This window comes from Cylas formicarius, unplaced genomic scaffold, assembly GCF_029955315.1.
Source record: "Cylas formicarius isolate icCylForm1 unplaced genomic scaffold, icCylForm1.1 PGA_scaffold_4__25_contigs__length_36172078, whole genome shotgun sequence".
NCBI classification, from domain to species: domain Eukaryota; kingdom Metazoa; phylum Arthropoda; class Insecta; order Coleoptera; family Brentidae; genus Cylas; species Cylas formicarius.
Genome location: NW_026844334.1, coordinates 35,747,803 through 35,768,623, shown reverse-complemented (window position 1 = coordinate 35,768,623; position 20,821 = coordinate 35,747,803). Strand labels below are relative to the sequence as shown.

Below are 20,821 nucleotides of genomic sequence, written 5' to 3'. Positions count from 1 at the left end.
CAGCTCAGCCCAGAAATTTTTCTCAAATATGGGAATTGAGTACATAAATTTATAAAAATATAATGGACTTATATTTCAACGCATGGCACATCACCAGAAATAGTTCTACTTTCAAACAGATTTAGCCTTGGTCTGTCGGATAAGGCGTCTGAATAGAAATCAGATTCTCTATCATCATAGGTTCGAAACCTACCTACTGCAAACGACCATTGTTTTGCTTGAAATATAATTTTTGTAATTAGCAGCTCAGCCAAGAAAATTTTGTCAATTATGGGGATTGAGTGCATAAATTTATAACAATATAATGTCCTTATATTTCAAAGCATGGCACATCACCAGAAATAGTTCGATTTTCAAACAGATTTAGCCTTAGTCTGTCGGTTAAAGCGTCTGACTTGAAATCAGATTTTCTATGGCAGTGCAGGTTCCAAACCTACCTACTGCAAACGGCCATTGTTTTGCTTGAAATATATGTTTTTTAATTAACAGCTCAGCCCAGAAATTTTTCTCAAATATGGGGATTGACTACATAAATTTAAAAAAATATAATGGCCTTTTATTTCAACGCATGGCACATCACCAGAAATAGTTCGACTTTCAAACAGATTTAGCCTTGGTCTGTCGGATAAGGCGTCTGACTAGAAATCAGATTCTCTATCATCCTAGGTTCGAAACCTACCTACTGCAAACGACCATTGTTTTGCTTGAAATATAATTTTTGTAATTAGCAACTCAGCCAAGAAAATTTTGTCAATTATAAGGATTGAGTGCATAAATTTATAACAATATAATGCCCTTATATTTCAAAGCATGGCACATCACCAGAAATGTTTCTACTTTCAAACAGATTTAGCATTGGTCTGTCGGTTAAGGCGTCTGACTAGAAATCAGATTCTCTATGGCAGCGTAGTTTCGAAACCCACCTACTACAAACGGCCATTGTTTTGCTTGAAATATATATTTTTTAATTAACAGCTCAGCCCAGAAATTTTTCTTAAATATGGGGATTGAGTACATAAATTTATAAAAATATAATTTACTTATATTTCAACGCATGGCACATCATCACAAATAGTTCGACTTTCAAACAGATATATCCTTGGTCTCTCGGTTAAGGTGTCTGACTCGAAATTAGATTCTCTATAGCAGCGTAGGTTTGAATCCTACCTGCTGCAAACGACCATTGTTTTGCTTAATATATATATTTTTTAATTAACAGCTCAGCTCAGAAATTTTTCTCAAATATGGGGTTGAGTGTATAAATTTATAAAAATATAATGGCCTTATATTTCAACGCATGGCACATCACCAGAAATAGTTCGACTTTCAAACAGATTTAGCCTTGGTCTGTCGGATCAGGCGTCTGACTAGAAATCAGATTCTCTATCATCATAGGTTCGAAACCTACCTACTGCAAACGACCATTGTTTTGCTTGAAATATAATTTTTGTAATTAGCAGCTCAGCCAAGAAAATTTTGTCAATTATGGGGATTGAGTGCATAAATTTATAACAATATAATGCCCTTATATTTCAAAGCATGGCACATCACCAGAAATGGTTCTACTTTCAAACAGATTTAGATTTGGTCTGTAAGTTAAGGCGTCTGACTAGAAATCAGATTCTCCATGGCAGCGTAGGTTCGAAACCTGCCTACTGCAAACGGTTATTGTTTTGCTTGAAATATATATTTTTTAATTAACAGCTCAGCCCAGAAATTTTTCTCAAATATGTGAATTGTGTACATAAATTTATAAAAATATAATGGACTTATATTTCAACGCATGGCACATCACCAGAAATAGTTCTACTTTCAAACAGATTTAGCCCTGGTCTGTCGGTTAAGGCGTCTGACTAGAAATCAGATTCTCTATGGCAGCGTAGTTTCGAAACACACCTACTACAAACGGCCATTGTTTTGCTTGAAATATATAATTTTTAATTAACAGCTCAGAACAGAAAGTTTTCTTGAATATGGGGATTGAGTACATAAATTTATAAAAATATAATTTACTTATATTTCAACGCATGGCACATCACCAGAAATAGTTCGACTTTCAAACAGATTTAGCCTTGGTCTGTCGGTTAAGGCGTCTGACTTGAAATCAGATTCTCTATAGTAGCTTAGGTTCGAAACCTACCCACTGCAAACGGCCATTGTTTTGCTTGAAATATATAATTGTTAGTTAACAGCTCAGCCCAGAAATTTTTCTCAAATATGTGAATTGTGTACATAAATTTATAAAAATATAATGGACTTATATTTCAACGCATGGCACATCACCAGAAATAGTTCTACTTTCAAACAGATTTAGCCCTGGTCTGTCGGTTAAGGCGTCTGACTAGAAATCAGATTCTCTATGGCAGCGTAGTTTCGAAACACACCTACTACAAACGGCCATTGTTTTGCTTGAAATATATAATTTTTAATTAACAGCTCAGAACAGAAAGTTTTCTTGAATATGGGGATTGAGTACATAAATTTATAAAAATATAATTTACTTATATTTCAACGCATGGCACATCACCAGAAATAGTTCGACTTTCAAACAGATTTAGCCTTGGTCTGTCGGTTAAGGCGTCTGACTTGAAATCAGATTCTCTATAGTAGCTTAGGTTCGAAACCTACCCACTGCAAACGGCCATTGTTTTGCTTGAAATATATAATTGTTAGTTAACAGCTCAGCCCAGAAATATTTCTTAAATATGGGGATTGAGTACATAAATTTATAAAAATATAATTTACTTATATTTCAACGCATGGCACATCACCAGAAATAGTTCGACTTTCAAACAGATTTAGCCTTGAGTAGATGTATAGTGCCGATATAAGCAACAGAAACCGTACATAACCTCAATTTCCTAACCCCCCCGCAGCGGGGGCCCCCCGCGCGTGGCGTCCTAGTGTCCCCCCTGTCTACCAGAGTGCGCTCCGCCCCCCACCCAGCTTGTGTAGCGTCCTGTTTTGCCCCGGTTCCGCCCGTCGCTGCTAGATGTCGCGCGCTTGTGTAGCGTCCTGTTTTGCCCCGGTTCCGCCCGTCGCTGCTAGATGTCGCGCGCTCCGACCGTCGTAGGCCCCCCCGGTAGAGGGCGGTGACGGTGCGGCGCGGAGACGGTGTGGCGCGGTGACGCGGTGGATCGGGTCGTCGGTAAACAAGTCGAGTGACTTATACAGAGTGTCTCAATAATCACGGTTTAATAAAAGAAAAACTATAGATACAATAGTAAATATTTATTAGCTCATATGTAGACAACGTAATGCTTCGTACAAGCGGTGTTTCTGGTCCATGAGATTTTCTACTTCATCGCGGTCGAGGATAATTTCGTCGCCATGATCCTGTTTCAGTATCAACTCACAGCTCTCTTCTTCGTTCGAATAGGTCACCTCGATACTGCTCCCGATGTAGACTGTTATGTCGTTCCAGAACATGATTTCTCCCACCTCGTCCTCCAGAAAGAACAAAAAATCCCAAAAATCCTGGACTTGAAAATCTATGTGCTTGTTCTTGAAGATGAAACGGACACCTGAATTCTTTATTTCGAAAATCGTGTTTTCATCGATAGTGACCACTTTGTTACACATTGTGACAAACAGACTGACTTCGGTATCAAATTCAAATGTACTTATATATCAACAACCCCCCACTATCGGTGTAATTAAGAGAGATATTTACATTTAGTCAATTTGAATAAGCATTTTGTCAAAAGAAGCAAACAAGCGCACGTAGTTACATATAGCGGGATTAAAATAGTTTTTCGACCTGCCGAGATGTTGTATTCGTTACCGCAAATGTCGTTAACGCCGCCGCTGGTGTTATTGGAATTCTTGATAGCGATCGTTTGCCATTCGCCGTGGTCTTCGTAGCTCCGGTTCGCGAAAACGAAACGTACCTTGTAATTTAAATACGGCTTATCTGCGGTAGTGTTATTCGACAATGTCTCGCTAAAAGTTTGTAGCTTGTCGATTCCGTTGACCTGAGCGAGTTGCATACGCGTCCACGTATCGGGCCAAATGCACCGATTATTATGATTTTTGAAACAAACGAACGCTTCAATCACATCCTTAGGTTTATGTATATAGAAAACGTTTTGTACCACAGCCGACAACAAAACAAAGTGAGCACTTAACAAAACCATGTTTCTAGCCCGAATGAATCTATCCTAGATCTCGGTAACTGCTTTTATAACACTCAAACAATAATGACATTTATTCTGGGGAGGTGCCGGGCCGTCGATATGCATTTTGCTGTCCGGTCTGTTATAGTGAACAAAGCAGGGCAAATGAGTTTGCAATTCAAAATTGTTGCGATGTCGTACTGGTAACTTATGCCACATATTTAACAAATCGTGCGGTCTCACATGCTCCAAGAAATGTTGCACAGGAATCAATTCAAGTTGTTCGGTATCCAAGCTTCTAAAATCGTCGAAGAAAACTAACTTCTTATTCATTGTTGTGAAAGATCGATAACTTTCTTAACAAATCCCTAATTTGTTTAAAGACACTCTCTGTGGGACAATTAATTGCGACAAGACTCAAGTCTATTTCACCGACTCTCGTTAATTTATTCAAAAATTCGTTGTATTCGTAATACGTTTTCTCTTTGAAAAAATACAAATGTCCGTTGGTGTATCGAAACGCGCCCGACAAATCGTCGGGCAGACCCGGAAACAGTTCCGTAGTAAAACCGTGTTCACTCGCACTCAAAGAACACTCGTCTATTTCTGCATAGTAGCGTTTACCGTAAAATATATACGTTCGACCGCCATACGTATTAAAAATAGCGTTCACTGTTTTACCCGCAGGCACACCCAGTCGCTGGACGCTTTGTCGGTCGCCCACTACCGTGAAACTCGGGAAGTGAAGTAAATAAAACGAATCACCGGTGACTACCAAAAGTTGTCCGTTGGGTCTCTGGTAGATATGCGAAATAGGAGCGTAAATAGGGACATAATCTGATATCATTTTAGGTTCCATGTAGACTTTATCACCTAATCTTATTATCCAAACCCATTTGTCGTAAAATAGATACATATGATGGTTAGACGTAACCAAAAATATGGATGGATTTACGTGACACAAATCTGGTACTTTTGTTTCGTTTTTCCCTATCGGAGGTTTCGTAGTTGTGGTAGTAGTGGTAGTTGATGTTGTTGTGGTCGGAGTTGTTACGCGGACGGTGGTTGTGGTTTTTTTACCATATAAACGTTGAAGACCTGCAACATCGTCGTATGACAATGTCTTAGAATTTAAGCTATACCAAGGGTACATAATGGCATTGCGATCGTTACTGTGCGCCAAACCCAACGTATGTCCAATTTCGTGGAACAACACAGTAAACAAGCTCGTTTTTCCTCCGGGCGCAGGCACTTCTAAACCGTAGTACCAATCTTCGGATTTATCCAAATGAACTTCCACGCACTCTTGTTGTTGATTTGGAAAAAATGCATGTCCTAATATGTTACCCCTTCCGTCAAAAGCAAAAGGACAGGATTCGTTCCCTTTACATCTTATGCTTTGTCTGTGGGTAGTATATTTGTCAGACATCAAAATCATTATATCCGGCTCTGAATAATTTAAGAAAAAATTTAAATTTGATTCATCACTCCATATTTTAAAAACCTCGGTTGCCAGCACTTTTAACTCTTGATAGTGACTGGGCGGTACTTGAATATACCAATTTAAATCCGTTTTCTGCCATCGCGAAGCAGTCGTGAAGGCATTTTCTATTACACCACATCGGGGTTTATTTATTAGTTCGACGGTTTCGTTATTAAGAGTACCATCCACCGGTAAATTATAGAAATCCTGAAAATCCATTAGGGCACGTTGCAAACTCGACGCATTGATCTGCGTTAAAGATTCGTTGTCGTTAGGTGAAAAGAATCCGAATTTTTGTAAATATTCAATCACACCTTCCTCGGGCAGCGCGGCGACTATCGTCGACACGTCCGAACAGGTAGTAAAGACAGCGTAGCATAGCAACAAGACTCTCATCTCGTTCAAGGTCAGTAAAATACTAAAATGTATTCGGTTCCTAGCTAATCTTTTATAGGTAAAATAACAAAGAGAAGTGATGAACCAAACGCTTTTAGTCGCTATTTTGCGTGAGATGACGCAGAATATTACTCGAGAAATGGAACGAAAAAAGAATTATACTTCAATAGATTACAGTTTCGCAGTTTGTATTCATATCATAGCATTAGCGTGCTTTATTTTTACATGTAAATGTATTATTAATTTTTTTGGATTGAAATAAAAAGTCTTATTTAAATAAAGAAAGTTTTATTTCATACAGGGATCCTTGAATACAACCAATTATATAAAAGGGCAGAATTTCTCAACGCGCACATGCGCAGTCTTCCTCCGGAGTGAAACATGCAATGGGCGTGATCCGGTTGAAATTTCGGCGGATTCAACCAATTATCATCATCGAATTTCTCCACGTTAATGACTCTGCATGCGACATCCTCCTGATCCATTTTCGACATTAAAAATTCCATTTTTGATCTTCCTCTCACGTATATCAAGTCAGCATTTTCTATCAGTAGTCCGATCAACGTATCAATGTCGGAATATTGAACAAAACCAGAACTGTATTTGAGACCGTGATGATATTGTTCGAGCCAGCGTACCGTTCTTTTTTCTGCACCGGTCAACGTGCAATATTCACGCGGCGGTTTCAAAACGTAATGACTAATTTGACATCCATTGTAGACAGCCATTTCTTTAACGACAAATCCATCTTCTAACTGGAAGCCTTGAATATCTACCGCAACGATGCGCATTTTTAATATGACTGGTTAAGATTAGGTTCCTCCGGCGGTATTTATGTTAGATTTCGAACAATCTCGCTGAGCGGTAGTTGTTCCACGATACAATCGTGAATGATGATGCAATAGGCACGTGTATTCGCGGGAAATCCCTTTTTTGCTTCGATGTCTAACTTTACGTCGACAGTGCTGGATTTTACACTGTCGTTTCTTCGAGAACAGTCAATGACGAAAATCGCGCAGTTTTTGAAAGCCATATAGTCAAGCAACGCAGTTTTTTCCTCACATCCCTTATAACTGGGGTAGAAATCCGTGTAATTGTGATGCGCTTCCACGAAGTCATTCTTTTCAAAATCTAATCGTAAACGTTCGTGAGGGTAATATTCTCCGTTTAGTGTTAATCTTATATCCGTTACGTCGACGTGATCGAAAAGCGTCGCATTTTTCGCTTCGTTGTCTTTGCGATTTGTTTGAAAAGCGACTATTACGTATCGGGGGCTTTCGATAGCCGCGCACGTCTTGACAGACCAAATTTCTTTGGTAGAGCCCGCGGTTAGGGCAGGATATTCATGAAGTTCCCATCGTCTATAGGGTATCAATATGGGTTGATCTAATCTAATCGATTTCAGCAGAGCCAATTTGATTTCGTCGTTTGGAAATATGTGCTTGACCCTAAGATCGACACTATCAATTTTTAATTCCGCCGTTGTTTTAATTGCACTGGCCGCAACACCGCCCATTGGTTTAATTATCATACAATTTTTGTCATGTCTGGCTCTTACCAATCTTATGGTTTGTTTTCCACAAGTTATCATATTATAATCATTAAATATGTTTAAAAAGTGTCGTAACGGGATTCGCATGCTAAAATGTCCATTTTCTGTATCGTGAATCGCATTTTCAGGGAAATTCCAGCCGGAAATATCTAGATGCGATGAGTCATCTTTCGAGTAACATAGATAACCTCTAATCGTACTAACTATACCCGGATCACGCACGCTATCCACTTCTTTCCCATTCAGCTCGTACGATATAGTTTCAAAAAAAAATGCTCCTGCATTGTTTACAAATTGCACTTGGTCGGTTCCCGTGAGACGTTTCAGCGATCCCTTAATGCAAATAGCAGCGTCGTACATAAGCAGCCAGGCATCTCCTTGATTGATCGTGATCTCAATGGTGTCGTTGTTCAAAAAAGATTTCACAAAGGGATGATAGGTGCGGGTCTCCACGCGCTGGATAGATTCATCAAATTTTGGCTTTCTGTGTATGTCGAATATTTGATTCGATAACATCGTAGCCCAGTGATCGGAGAAATTGTTTGTTGCTCAATGTAAGACGACCTTTACGGATACGCCTCGGTTTTGTTACTAACCCTACCGTTTGGATGTTCGCTTTTTTATATTCACCAGCGTCTCCGATTGAGTTGAAAATCAACATTACGTTAATTTTTTAAGTTCCAATCTAATGATGATTTCTTCACCTCGGAAATTAACCAACTCAAAGTTTTGATCCAGAACCTGTAGGGTAATGTTGTAGATTTGTCGTTTGTTTACTGGCAAGTACGTTAGATATTTAGGAGTTTCGTCGATGGCGTACCCCGGATCGACGGACAAGGCAAACTCGTAAATTGTGTGCGAAGGTCTGTCGTTGTAGAACGCTCCAGACGTTATGTTACTATCTACATGTATCGTTCGCACTTTTATTATATCCACGGGTAAATCTGAGGAATGCATAATATTGGGCTCCAAAATTTTCTGTGAAAACCCCAATAATTTTCCGATACTGTCCGAGTGTTGTTTAAAGTTTACCCCGTATACGGGGCTGTAGATTTCACACTTTATCGTATTATTGTTGGGTTTGATTGATATCTCCTCTATTAACTTTGGGATCGTATTCTTCTCTTCCTTATTTTTTGGCAGATGTTCGTTAATGTAGGTTTCAATGTCGCTAATTTCATAGGACCCGGTCGGAATTTCAATTACGTTTTCTTTATTGTTACCATCGAAGTAGTAAAATTTATTCGAACCCTTATCTATGTTGGGAATGTTGTTGTAAGAGTGGAATCCAATCAGCGCTAAACCGTACTCTACATCTTCATCCAACTGCAGCGGATTGACAAAGTCGATGGATAATGTCGACGTGTTCCCTTTTAACGTAAATATGATCGACATGTTGACTGCTTATAGGTCCGCGATTTCAGTCCTTTTTATAGAGAAATTGCAAACACAAATGACCGCAATTGTATTGCGTAAACTTTTGATATCTATCGTGATTATAGTAGATATTGGCGCTGTTGCCGAAATATTTAACAAGTTCCGCGGGTGGTTTAAGGTTACCGAAACTGTCAAAATACTCAACATCGTTTCCCTTCCTCTTTTTGTATGCTACCCAGTGGGTTCCTCTATTTCGACGAACATCCAAATTTACGATTCCGCATTCTTGCGATCTGATTCGACGGGGTAAACTATCTCGCATAAAAACACCCCTGAAGTGAGGAATTTTTAATTTGCGCGCCAGAGATATTAAATCGACGTCGTATAGAGCCCTTCTGGGTAGCTTTATTGGGAGTTTTTTTGTTTCTTCAGATAAAGACCGAATCCGCCGCGCGGACTCTTTTTCAAGAATAGACCCGATCCCTTTTTTCCAATCTCTTCCATAGCTCGGTTATGGCGGTTGTCCTCTTCGAGTTTCTTTCGTGCGTTTTTCGCATCGATGACAGTTTTAGCGATAGCAGCGGCTCCGCCCGAGAGCGAACCTAAAGCCCCTAGCGCTCCTAATAACGGTAAAAGTGGTAAAATACCGCCCGATTTTGATTCGAACGGTATAATTCTAGGTACCCTAATTTTTTTACGTCCTCCCGCTTTTCTTACAGCGGCTCTGCCAGCTCGAAGCGCTTCCAGTGCCGATCTTCTAAGCATTTTAGGGTTATCGATATGAAACAATTGTTTCTTCTTTAATGCATTGCGAACCTTTTTCACGACACCCTGTCGAAACGAAACAGAGGGACGCCGTTGTTGACCCATACCGAGCTTACGTTTAGTTTTCATAGTCGCGGTGACAAAGAATGCGGCAGCTTTTTCACCAAACTTTGCGTCTTTAGATTTTACTCGCTGCCACGCACGCGTTTCCAATTCTTTATCCGCTTTATGACGTTCGTCTAACGATTTGTTTTGCGAATAGGCAATGTCGTGTACCTTACACGCAGCGTCCAAAGGATTCACCCCGCTATCGCCTCGGTTCAAGCGTTTTTCCAATTTTGTACCGGGACCGCAAAACTGGTAACCCGGAATGTGTACTTCAAAAGGTAACTTGTTAATAAGCGTGTTAACGAGACCACTTCCGGACGCGAAGCATAACATACTAATTAAAGGAAATTGCTTGTGTCGTATATATATATACGAGGTGTCTCGAATAAACATTGTAGTCATGCGGGTGGTGCAGCAGAAACTCAAGCTCCCCATCGATAATTTAGATTTGGTTTGCGGAGATGGTTTCTTTAACAAAAGCAAACACGGTCAACTGCTACCCAATTCATTTAGGGCGGTGTTTTGCGGACCTAGCGGTTGCGGCAAAACCAACACCATGTTAGCGCTACTCTTTAACCCCAACGGGGCAAGTTTCGAAAATGTTTACGTCTACTCAAAGTCGTTGTATCAACCAAAATATCAACTGTTATCTCGCGTATTGAGCAATGTCAAAGGAGTTGGATATTATCCCTACAGTGAAAGAGACTCGATAATCGACCCTAGCGACGCGAAAGAGAATTCTCTGTTTATTTTCGACGACGTGGCGTGCGACAAGCAAGATAAAATTCGCGAGTATTTTTCGATGTGTCGACACAAGGCCATCGACGCTATTTATCTCTGTCAGACATACTCCAAGGTACCCAAGCAATTGATACGTGACAATTGCAATATTGTCGCGTTGTTTAAACAGGATGACATGAATTTACGTCACGTTTATGATGAACATGTCTCACCCGACGTTTCATACGACACGTTTAAACAAATTTGTTCCGAGTGCTGGAAAGAAAAGTACGGCTGTTTGATAATTGTCAAAGATTTCGACGTAAAAAACGGACGCTACCGCAAGGGTTTCGACAAATATATAAAAGTCGATATTTAATTGTCGATAGAAACAGTCATGAAGGCGACGTCCGCCGACATCGCCGACGCGGCGCTAAAAAAAAAAGTAAACGAGTTGTCTAGATCTATTCGAAAGAAGTATTTAACATTAAAATTGGGTAAGAGCGAAGAGGATGCGTCAATTCGGAAGCTTTTCAAACCCGTCAGCGAGCCGCTAGAACGTATAGCAAAAATAAAGCTATCACCGTCACCGGCAGAAATAAAAACTGAACGTCGAGGTGTCAAGCGGGAACACAAAAAGGAACCGAACGAAGAAACAAAAAATAAGGTTAACGTATCATTTTTGCCTATGGAAGAAATTCAGGAAACGCCGGATCCCAATAAGAGCGTTGAGATGCAAAATATCGATGAGGAGGAAGATGATGTGTTTGACACATCGAGCGTGGCCAACGCATCCCTTCAATCATACCTGGAACAATATCCAGAAATTTCCCATTCATATATTCAAAATTTATGGGTAAAATCGCCCGACACCGATATTGTTTACGGACCCGTTTACGACAAAATATCATCCAAATGGTTTCTCGGCAATAAATCGCTGGATTTTCATCAAGGATCTGGCGATATTATTGTAGACGGCGAGAGATATTCCGGTACCCGCGGCTTGTATAATTTGGTGTTTTTGAAAGATCCCATAGCATACACAAAAGACGATTTGGCACAATATAAAAAAATAATGGAGGCTACCCAGGTGCACAGGGACGCGATCGGACGTTTGAAAGGCGCATCGACTGTACCAAAATATACCAAGGTCATCCGACCCTTAATAAAATCTCAGTCGCGTTCGTACTCGTACAGCGGTCAAGGTTATAATATGCGTTATAATGACGCTCCTACTGAATATGTATACTGGGACGACGTCAATGAACTCGTAGAGCGTCTGAAATTACTAATCGCGTCGAAACACGCAGGCAACACGTCTCATGATAACGAAATAGTTTCAATCGTTGAAGAGCTAAAAGAATCAGGTTTTATACGTTAGTTTAACGATGAGTCTGGACAAGTTTGGACGTTCTAGCGCGCTGCGACGACCCTTCACTAATACTGTGATTAGAAGCGCCCTCGATTATATGCCAGACGGAAACGTCAATATGAACAATTTAAAAATTTGCAATGTCCAAACGCCTAGCGACGACGGTGACGTGGCTAACAAAAAATATGTGGATGAGACAAGTAATTTATTAAAAATTGCATTGAGAAAGATTATTGGACAGAAACTCGAAGCGTACACGAAAAGATTACAAATTGAAGACAAAACTAAGTTCTCGCGTCTTGAAGAACAACTGAAAATGAGTAGCACTACACTCGAAAATGAAATTATGCAGTTTCGCGAAGTTTTCCACCAAAAGCTAAGCGAAATGAGCGCAAAGAAAGATTTGGAAAAGCACATGACAAAAGTCGCCGTTTTGTCACAGCAATTTCATGATATTGTAACCAAAATGGAGCGACTTACGAACGAAAATGAGAATATAATGAAGGTATTGAAACAAAGGGTTTTAAATCCTCCATCGCAACCGAACACACATTATGAATAAAGAGAAGGTACAACTGGTTCGAGAACTGCACAAGCCGGCACGCAGAAATTATGCTCGCCGCCGGACTATAATACGAGGGATGGACGACCTGTGGCAAGCGGATCTGGCCCAATTAGATCGCTACAGCAAACAAAACAGAAATTTTAAATTCGTGCTGGTTGTGATAGACTGTTTCTCAAAATATGTATGGTGTCGCCCGTTGAAAACCAAAACCGGGGTCGAAGTCGCCAAGGCGTTTTCCAAAATTCTCAAGGACGGACGGCACCCTCAAAACTTGCAAACGGATCTCGGTAAAGAATTTTACAACGACACGTTTCTGAAACTTGTGGATAAGCATAAAATTAACCACTATAGTACGTATAACATAAAAAAGGCCTCAATTGTCGAACGGGTGATACGTACCCTCAAAGAGAAATTGTTTCGACATTTTTCTTTACGCGGGACGTACAAATGGATCGATGTGCTCGCCTCTATCGTTGATGAATACAATAACACAAAACATAGAACGACGGGTACGAAACCCATCGATGTGAGTAAGAGCAATGAAAAGAGAATTTTGAAAACCGCGTATAGTAGCATAAAAATATTCGGTCCTCGTAAACTTAAAGTCGGCGACATCGTTAGAATCAGCAAAGTCAAGCACGTGTTTAACAAAGGTTATACACCGAATTGGACCACGGAATTGTTTAAAATTGTTAAAGTACGGGTTACTAACCCCGTAACGTATTTGCTTCAAGATATGCAGGGTAAACCCATAATGGGCGGATTTTATGAGGAAGAATTGCAGAAGACAGTTAACCCGGACTTATATCTCGTCGAAAAGGTGTTGCGCAGACGAGGCAATATGGTTCTCGTGCGCTGGTTGGGATTGGATAAGTCGCACGATTCGTGGGTAGACAACGTAGACGTTTTGAAATAAATTTAGTCTCGATTTAGAAGTTCTGACATAAATACGTGTATATGATGGCTCAAGAGCAAATTGTGACATCCAACGAATTGTATAATTTATTGGAAAATTTCGAGTTGCAATTTCCTTCATCAGAAGTGCTCCCGTCCAGCTTCGTTCCTGTAGAGCAACAAACCAAAAAATCTGCGACAAAACGAAAACAAAGTGCGTCGGTCGTATCCCGCAAGAAGAAGAAGAAAACTACCACAAGTGAAGCGTTTGCAGCTCCAACGTCATCCGCTGATTGGCTCGAAGTGTTCACGGACGGTAGAGAAAAAAGTGTCATTTGTGAGGCATTCAATTTAAAAAGAAACTTGGCGTCTCAGTTGTCGGGATTAGAGTGCAATATCAACGAAATTGAAACACAAATTGCGCTTTTTAATACAGACTTGCAAGTGGCGCGGATGCAAGCTCAAGAGTGCAAAAGAAAACTAGAACAATTTAATAATTTAGCATTTAACGAAATTGTAAAATAGTAATAATGTATATAATAAATAAATTATACAATTACAAACTTCTGTGTAATTATTATGCGGTGTTGTGGTGGTGGTAAAAAAGAAAATAGCGTCTAAATATATACATGTTTATTCTTGTTGCAATACAATGGCATACAATCAATACATAAAAGCCTTATCTACAGTTACATATGTTATAATAAAACCACAGTATTAATAGTTCAATGTGCTATCAGAAAAGCGTAACTTTTTTCCATATTTTCTCTCATCGTGAAGCATTAAATTACATTCATCTTCAGTTTCTACAGTGAACAAAACTTCTTCAAAGCAGCTTTGACACCAAAATTGTTTATCGTGATATACATCATTCAAATTATTTATATCCAGCTGTAAATGATAGTGATCCAATAAAAGTCTAAAATTTTTCTTTTTAAATTTTTTAACTACTTGAAATATAAAGTGACAAGATTTACAAACTAAAATTTCCGAATATTTTATCCTGTAATAACTGACCCATAAACAGTAAGCGGATTCTCCGTCAAAATCAATGGTTGGAGTTGCCAAAATGCTATTTCTGTAAGACGATCCAAATCTCTTATTCAACAGAATGAATTCTAAATTTAATAAAGAATTGCCATCAGACTGGAGCGCTAGTTGTTTAAGGTACCTCCATCTATATTTCGAATAATATTTAAATATTAGTATCGTTAGTTTCCAAGGCAAAGGTGACTCAAGCAAAAAATCAGCACTACACCTAATATTTTCGCAAATTGTTATAATACAAAGGCTTTCTAATGTAAGTTGCTTGACCATAATCTGTAACAAAAATATATTAAAAAATAATTACGGCACTTTATAATGTCCCCACGGAAGCGTTTCATATGAATTCGGCAAAAGATAACGTTTATCGTCTAAAGGACTCAAGGCAACTTTTGTTTGTTCGATGCTAAATACATTGTGAGTGTATGAACGAATGGTTCGTTGAGTGGCGTACTTTTCCCTAAAATTTGTTAAGCATTCTACGTAGTCATCAAATGAAATTTTATTTTTTACAATATTGTACTGAATACCCTTTGACTTTTTAACTACCGAACCCGTTAAAATTTTGAAAGTATACATTTTCGACCTTAACCCAGCATAATGACTAATGATGGTGCCATTAGTCTCATCCTTCATCAACCCCAAAACCTTTTTGTTGATTTGCGGTATATTATAGGGATTGTCATTAGGATAATCAGACGTGTCAAATTTTGTTAAATCGGCCTTAATAACGCTTTCATATGCGTCATAACATTTGATATTATAAATGAAACTGTCCGTATCCATGTATTGAATTTTACATTTTTCGGGACCCAAATTTGGAAGCATGTAATTATAATGAAACTCGTACATGGTCGTTTTCGACAAATCCAATATGGACATTCCAATATAAAGTGGCTTATTAAAGCAAAGTTCCGATTTTTTTAATTCTATAAGCAACAAATTGTTATCAAGTATGGTTCTACTGTGAAATCTAGGACTAGAAATTAAATTTTTCGCACCGTAGCGACCATCCCACGCTTTAACAAATTTAACAATACGATGCTTGCGAATGTTTTCCATTGTTTTACCGTAAGCGGCATTATTAAACAATTTGTATAAATTTATACCAAATTTTGTCTTTGCTTGGGTTCTTAATTTATTATTATGATCGATATAACATTTCAACCAACGAGATTGGTTAAATTTTAATATTTTGTGAATTTTCTTTAGTACGAGACCGTTTTTGAGAGCCTGTTTTAAATTGCGATAGTGTATGACGTATTTTTCTTTATTATACAAAGTAGTCATTAGTTTTGGTAACTTTGAATTGGGGGGCACTCGATGTTCGGCACAAAATGGAAAATCTCTATGTGTGTCATGTAATTTCTGCGGGTATTCCAGGTCTACCTCTAGGATATATCCTTGGGAAGATTCATCTGGAATGTTCATGACATTAAATGAATCAATCTCTTGATGAGACATCCAGTCGAATCCTCCGTAAGGAAGAGGCTCGCACATGGCCTTGCCATAGAGGTTATTGACGTCAAAGTACATGATATAGGAATCATCCCTGGATGAATCGTAGTTGGGCATATATTTATTGTTGGCCTCCGCATATCTACCAACACACACCGAAATTCCACCTCGTATAGCCCGCTCGATAAACATAATTTGGTCAATGTCGCGCAAAAGTTCTAAACGACATTTTGTGAATCTAAGCATGCAATCCCATGTATACCCGGGCATACTGAAATACCACGCCGGATCCAAAACGTGTGTTGCCATACAAGTTTTTCGAAAATTTTCGAATATATCTGCCAGAAGAATAACGTCGGTTTTTAAATACAAATCTGAATACTCGCCTAAATTTTTTATTTCAAACGACTGCCAAACACTTTGTGCGTGGGAATATTTTTCTTCACTAATATTGCTTTCACTTAATTTATTATAGAATTCTTCAATCGGGGGTAAAGTTGTTTCATTTAATTTGTCTATATGGTCGATGTAATCGTAACAAAAAATACCTTTTTGCGACAGTAAATTTAATTTTGATTCGTCGAGATCGGAAAATTCTTTTCTTAAAATATATAGTTCATTTTTATCCATACTGGAAACTAAATTATCCAGAGATGCTCCCAAAAATCTAAACGAATCTATAAATCTAAATTTTATGTTATAATCAGGTTCGAAATATGTAAAAGAGATGTATTTTTCCTTATTAACCGGAACTATGGATACATAGCTTTTTTTTGCTAAAACCGGAAGCAGGAAGTGGCTATCGTATCCAGAAAGGTTCTGGAATACTACGGGCACTACAAATATTTTTTTAAAATTTAAATTACAAGCCTGATGGGCAAAACCTCTAAATTTACCAGTAAAATGATCATGGTCACGAACAATAACATCTTCTTTTAAAAAAGGTTTTTCACAAATATGACAATGACTCGACCTTTGATCTAGACTAATTTCACTATCCATTGGTATAATATCCTTAAATTTTGAACGAACAAATTTTGATAAATTAGATATTTCCTCCACGAACCAATCAATACAATCTAGACCACGATAACTTTTGAAAAATGATATTGAATCATCATAAGAACATTTAAAGTAATATGCAGCACTGTAAGCTTCGTGCTTTTGGTATTTCGAGGTTTTATCTGAAATTTTCAAATTTACTTTTCTCAATTGACTCTCAAAATCGGCGTAAATTACAAACGGAGTCCTTTGTTTATATATATGGTTTCGAAATTCAACGTAATCATATTTGGGAAAAGACACTTTATACTCATTGAAACTGGAACATATTGTTTCGTGGTCATGTAGACGAGTTTCGTTATTGAAATAATTCAAACACCTATCGCAAATGTATTTCTTGTGATTATATTTACTGAGCTGTGAGGAAACTAATCGAGACAAATTTTTAATGTAACAATAGTGATATTTTATTTCTTCATAATCATTATCTTGCGGATCAGGATCAAAATCATTAACTTTTGGATAATATTTATTTTGTATTAACAACAAATTTGAATGTTTTTCGCGTTTTTCTTTTGTTAATCGTGCAGGTAACACGGAATAAAAACTAGTTTTTTCATTTTTATTAAGCTCTAAGATATAAACATTGATGGAAATATCATTGTCTTTTTCAAATTTGCTTATTTTATTCATTTCCATAGGTGTTTGTAAATTTTCAGTTTTCAAAACACTTTTGTAGTATGGATATGAAGAGGGTAAATACTGACGAAAACGTGCTGGAAAGAGTCCGCATACAACTGACCAATAAAAACACGCTTGATCGTCATTTCTAATGTTAATACAAGCCCTTTTATTCGCAATTTCTTTAGGCAACTCAACGAAGGATGACCCGTTACCCATTTCAAATTTATTAATGTTAATCTCTAAATAAATAATATTATTTAAAGCCCACCCGGAATCACGTTCCTGAAACTCTGACATTTGATTTAAAATTTTATCTTGCACATTTTCAACAAACCAATCATTCAATTCTGTTCCTAAATCAACTACAGCATTTCCGGTACTCAGATATTTAACATCAACTTCGCCTTGGACATCATTTTTTGCCTTAATAAATTCACCGCAAAATGTGGTATTTACTTTCAGCAATAAAAATTTCTTTAAAATTTGACTAATTTTTTGTTGAAATATTGGACGAGAATCGTTTAAAAATTGAATTAAATCTTTATGAAGTAAATTAATTATGACACCGGTCTGAACTCTTCCCTGGAAACACGACGCTACCGATTCCCATACAACCATTTCATTTGTGTTTGTCTCGCGGCTACTACTTTGTAATCCCAATCCAAAATGCTTATGTTGATAATTAAGAATAATTTTTCTAATAGCTTTCAGATGTTGAATTGTAGTTTGTAATTTTCTTTTTAACCCAATAGAGAAATCCTTTTCGTTAGAAACGATTTGGTTGCAAGATTCAATATTTTTATTTAGTCTCCTAAGCCACACATCACTATCTCTAAGAGTGAACTTGTCGGAAATATGCTTTTTTAATTTTTGTAAGGTTAAAATTAAGATTTGCGCTCTATGAATGATCTGCTTTACGCGCATCGTGGTTTATTAAATATATAACAGTAAATAAGACTTACCCTGTATAATATGTTGATTAATTTTGAATTATTTTGAATTTCTTTAAAGAGTTGGGCTTTCCAATATCTTTGGATCCCTCGTAGACCAGTTTGTACTGCCCCGACGCAAAGTGTTCTAGTCTCGGACGGAAAGCTTCTGTCACGCGAGTAGGAAGAAATACTACGGAATTTTCTAATTGCAGCAACACGGAATTGCCAAATTTTGTATTAACAATTTTGGCTCTAGTAATTTTAAACGGAACGCCTATCGGCAATTCATGCAGTTTGACAATCGGCTGCTCAAAATCACCTTCTGCAAGACAGGTTTGATTCAGTTGACTTAAGTCCATCTATAAATTATTATTAATTATTTTATCTCAAAATTAAAAAAATAAAAAAAACTTACGCTTAAGATTGCTGCTATTCTATTTGCGGTTACGGGTTGAGAGTACTAAGATGATCTTTAGGAACTTTATAAAATAATAACAAATGTTAAAGAATTAAAATAAGACAATAAAAAAGGTACTTACTGCTTTTTTGTACGAACACCAAACCACTAAGTTAGCTTCCACGTTGCACGAATAATACCAAAAACAACTACTGACAAAACAGAGAAAAATGAGATGTATTTATACGGTGCGAGAATACTTTCTAAAAGTTAACAAACGAAGACACCTCCACATGCGTTGCAACAAATTTTTCCCATTACGTTAATCCCACGGAGCAAATATAAAGGGGGCAATTAATTATTATTCTCAACAAGCAAAACAACTTGACATTTAGACTCGGCGCGTTTTGAAATTCCACATCCCATACGGAGATTGTAAAAAATGAAAGCAAGTTGGCCTTGATCTTTTGCGGCAACATACGTTCGTCCAACGTCCGAAACGGTTGCGTTCCCGTGTGAAAGCGTGTTGACCTTGAGACTTCTACCTGCACGGTTGTCTGGCGACAACATCGCGTCTATTCAAATCGGCGTTGGTGCTTGTGGGTAGAAGACCTTTCGACTTTTAATTCAACCATGGAAGGGAGTGCATGTGTATAAATACGTTGCATGTGTATTATAGACTATATTCAGTGCAATGAATAGAGAAGTGCGATGTCCATTTCCCTACGACCCTACAACTGGTAAGTTTTATATTTTAATTACCTTTATACAGTGCGCGTCTTTTCTTGTGGGTTTCAGTTTGGGTTATCACTTTTTTGGTTAGTTTCTACCTGTTTTAAAATATGATACTCATCTTTTTTACGTTGCATAATAACCGATTTAAATTGAGTGTTTTTAATAGCTTTTAAATGACAGTGAATGGAAAAGGGAATTTTGGCTTTTAAAAAATAAACAATTTTTAAATTTGTTTCAAAAATGTTTTATTTTTTGTACTAAAAAATTGCAGTTTGCCTTTTTGACAATAATAATCGAATTAAATTGAGCGTTTTTAATATCTTTTAAATGACAGTGAATAGGGAATTTTGGCTTTTAAAAAATAAACAATTTTTAAAATTACTGAAAGTTTTGTTTCAAAAATGTGCGTTTTATGGGGAAAACGCGAAATATATACATATTTTTGTTTATTTTTTGTACTAAAAAATTGCAGTTTGCCCTTTTGACAATAATACACTTACATTTAAATGACAGTGAATTGAAACGTGAATTTTGGTATGCGCGTATAACTTAAAAAACAATTTTTAAAATTATTTGATAACCCCCCTTTTTGGAAGTTTTGTTTAAAAAAAAAAAATGTGTGTTTTATAGGAAACGCTACATATCATACTTTGTTTTGTTCTAGAAAAAATCGCGGTTTGTCCGTATGACAAGTCGCATATTATGTTGGCGCATCGCTTAGGGCGTCACATATTCAAATCACACAAAGAGTACCGGGGGTTAGAATTCCCGGTACGACATGAAACGACAAGGGAACATCACCAGCAGCAGGAGCAACCCGGTGGATCAAAAGAAACAAAGGAGCAGCAGGAGTACCCGGGTGGGTGGTCGACGGAGTGGGACGGCGAGGAGTGCACTTCGTATTTAGATTTCCTCCGGGAACGGGAAGAAGAACAACGCAAGGAACAGGAACAATGGGATGGTCGACTGAATCGACATAAAAAGAAGAAGAAACTCCTCGCCAGACCAATTTTATAAATAAAATAAAATAAAATGTATTAAAATTCAAGTTTATTTAATTATCCTCCCGATCCACCGCGTCACCGCGCCGCACCGTCACCGCCCTCTACCGGGGGGGCCTACGACGGTCGGAGCGCGCGACATCTAGCAGCGACGGGCGGAACCGGGGCAAAACAGGACGCTACACAAGCGCGCGACATCTAGCAGCGACGGGCGGAACCGG

The 20,821-nt window shown here is 37.9% G+C and overlaps 1 long non-coding RNA gene across 1 annotated transcript; it reads right to left on the bottom strand.

Moving 5' to 3' along the window:
* Positions 1-13,260: 13,260 nt before the first annotated feature.
* LOC132701330 (uncharacterized) lies at positions 13,261-20,606 on the bottom strand. Its single transcript, XR_009618767.1, has 4 exons — positions 19,007-20,606; positions 18,883-18,946; positions 18,498-18,826; positions 13,261-14,667 (listed from the first exon to the last, which is right to left on the bottom strand). It is a non-coding gene; the product is annotated as an uncharacterized LOC132701330 (long non-coding RNA).
* Between the last annotated feature and the right edge of the window lie 215 nt (positions 20,607-20,821).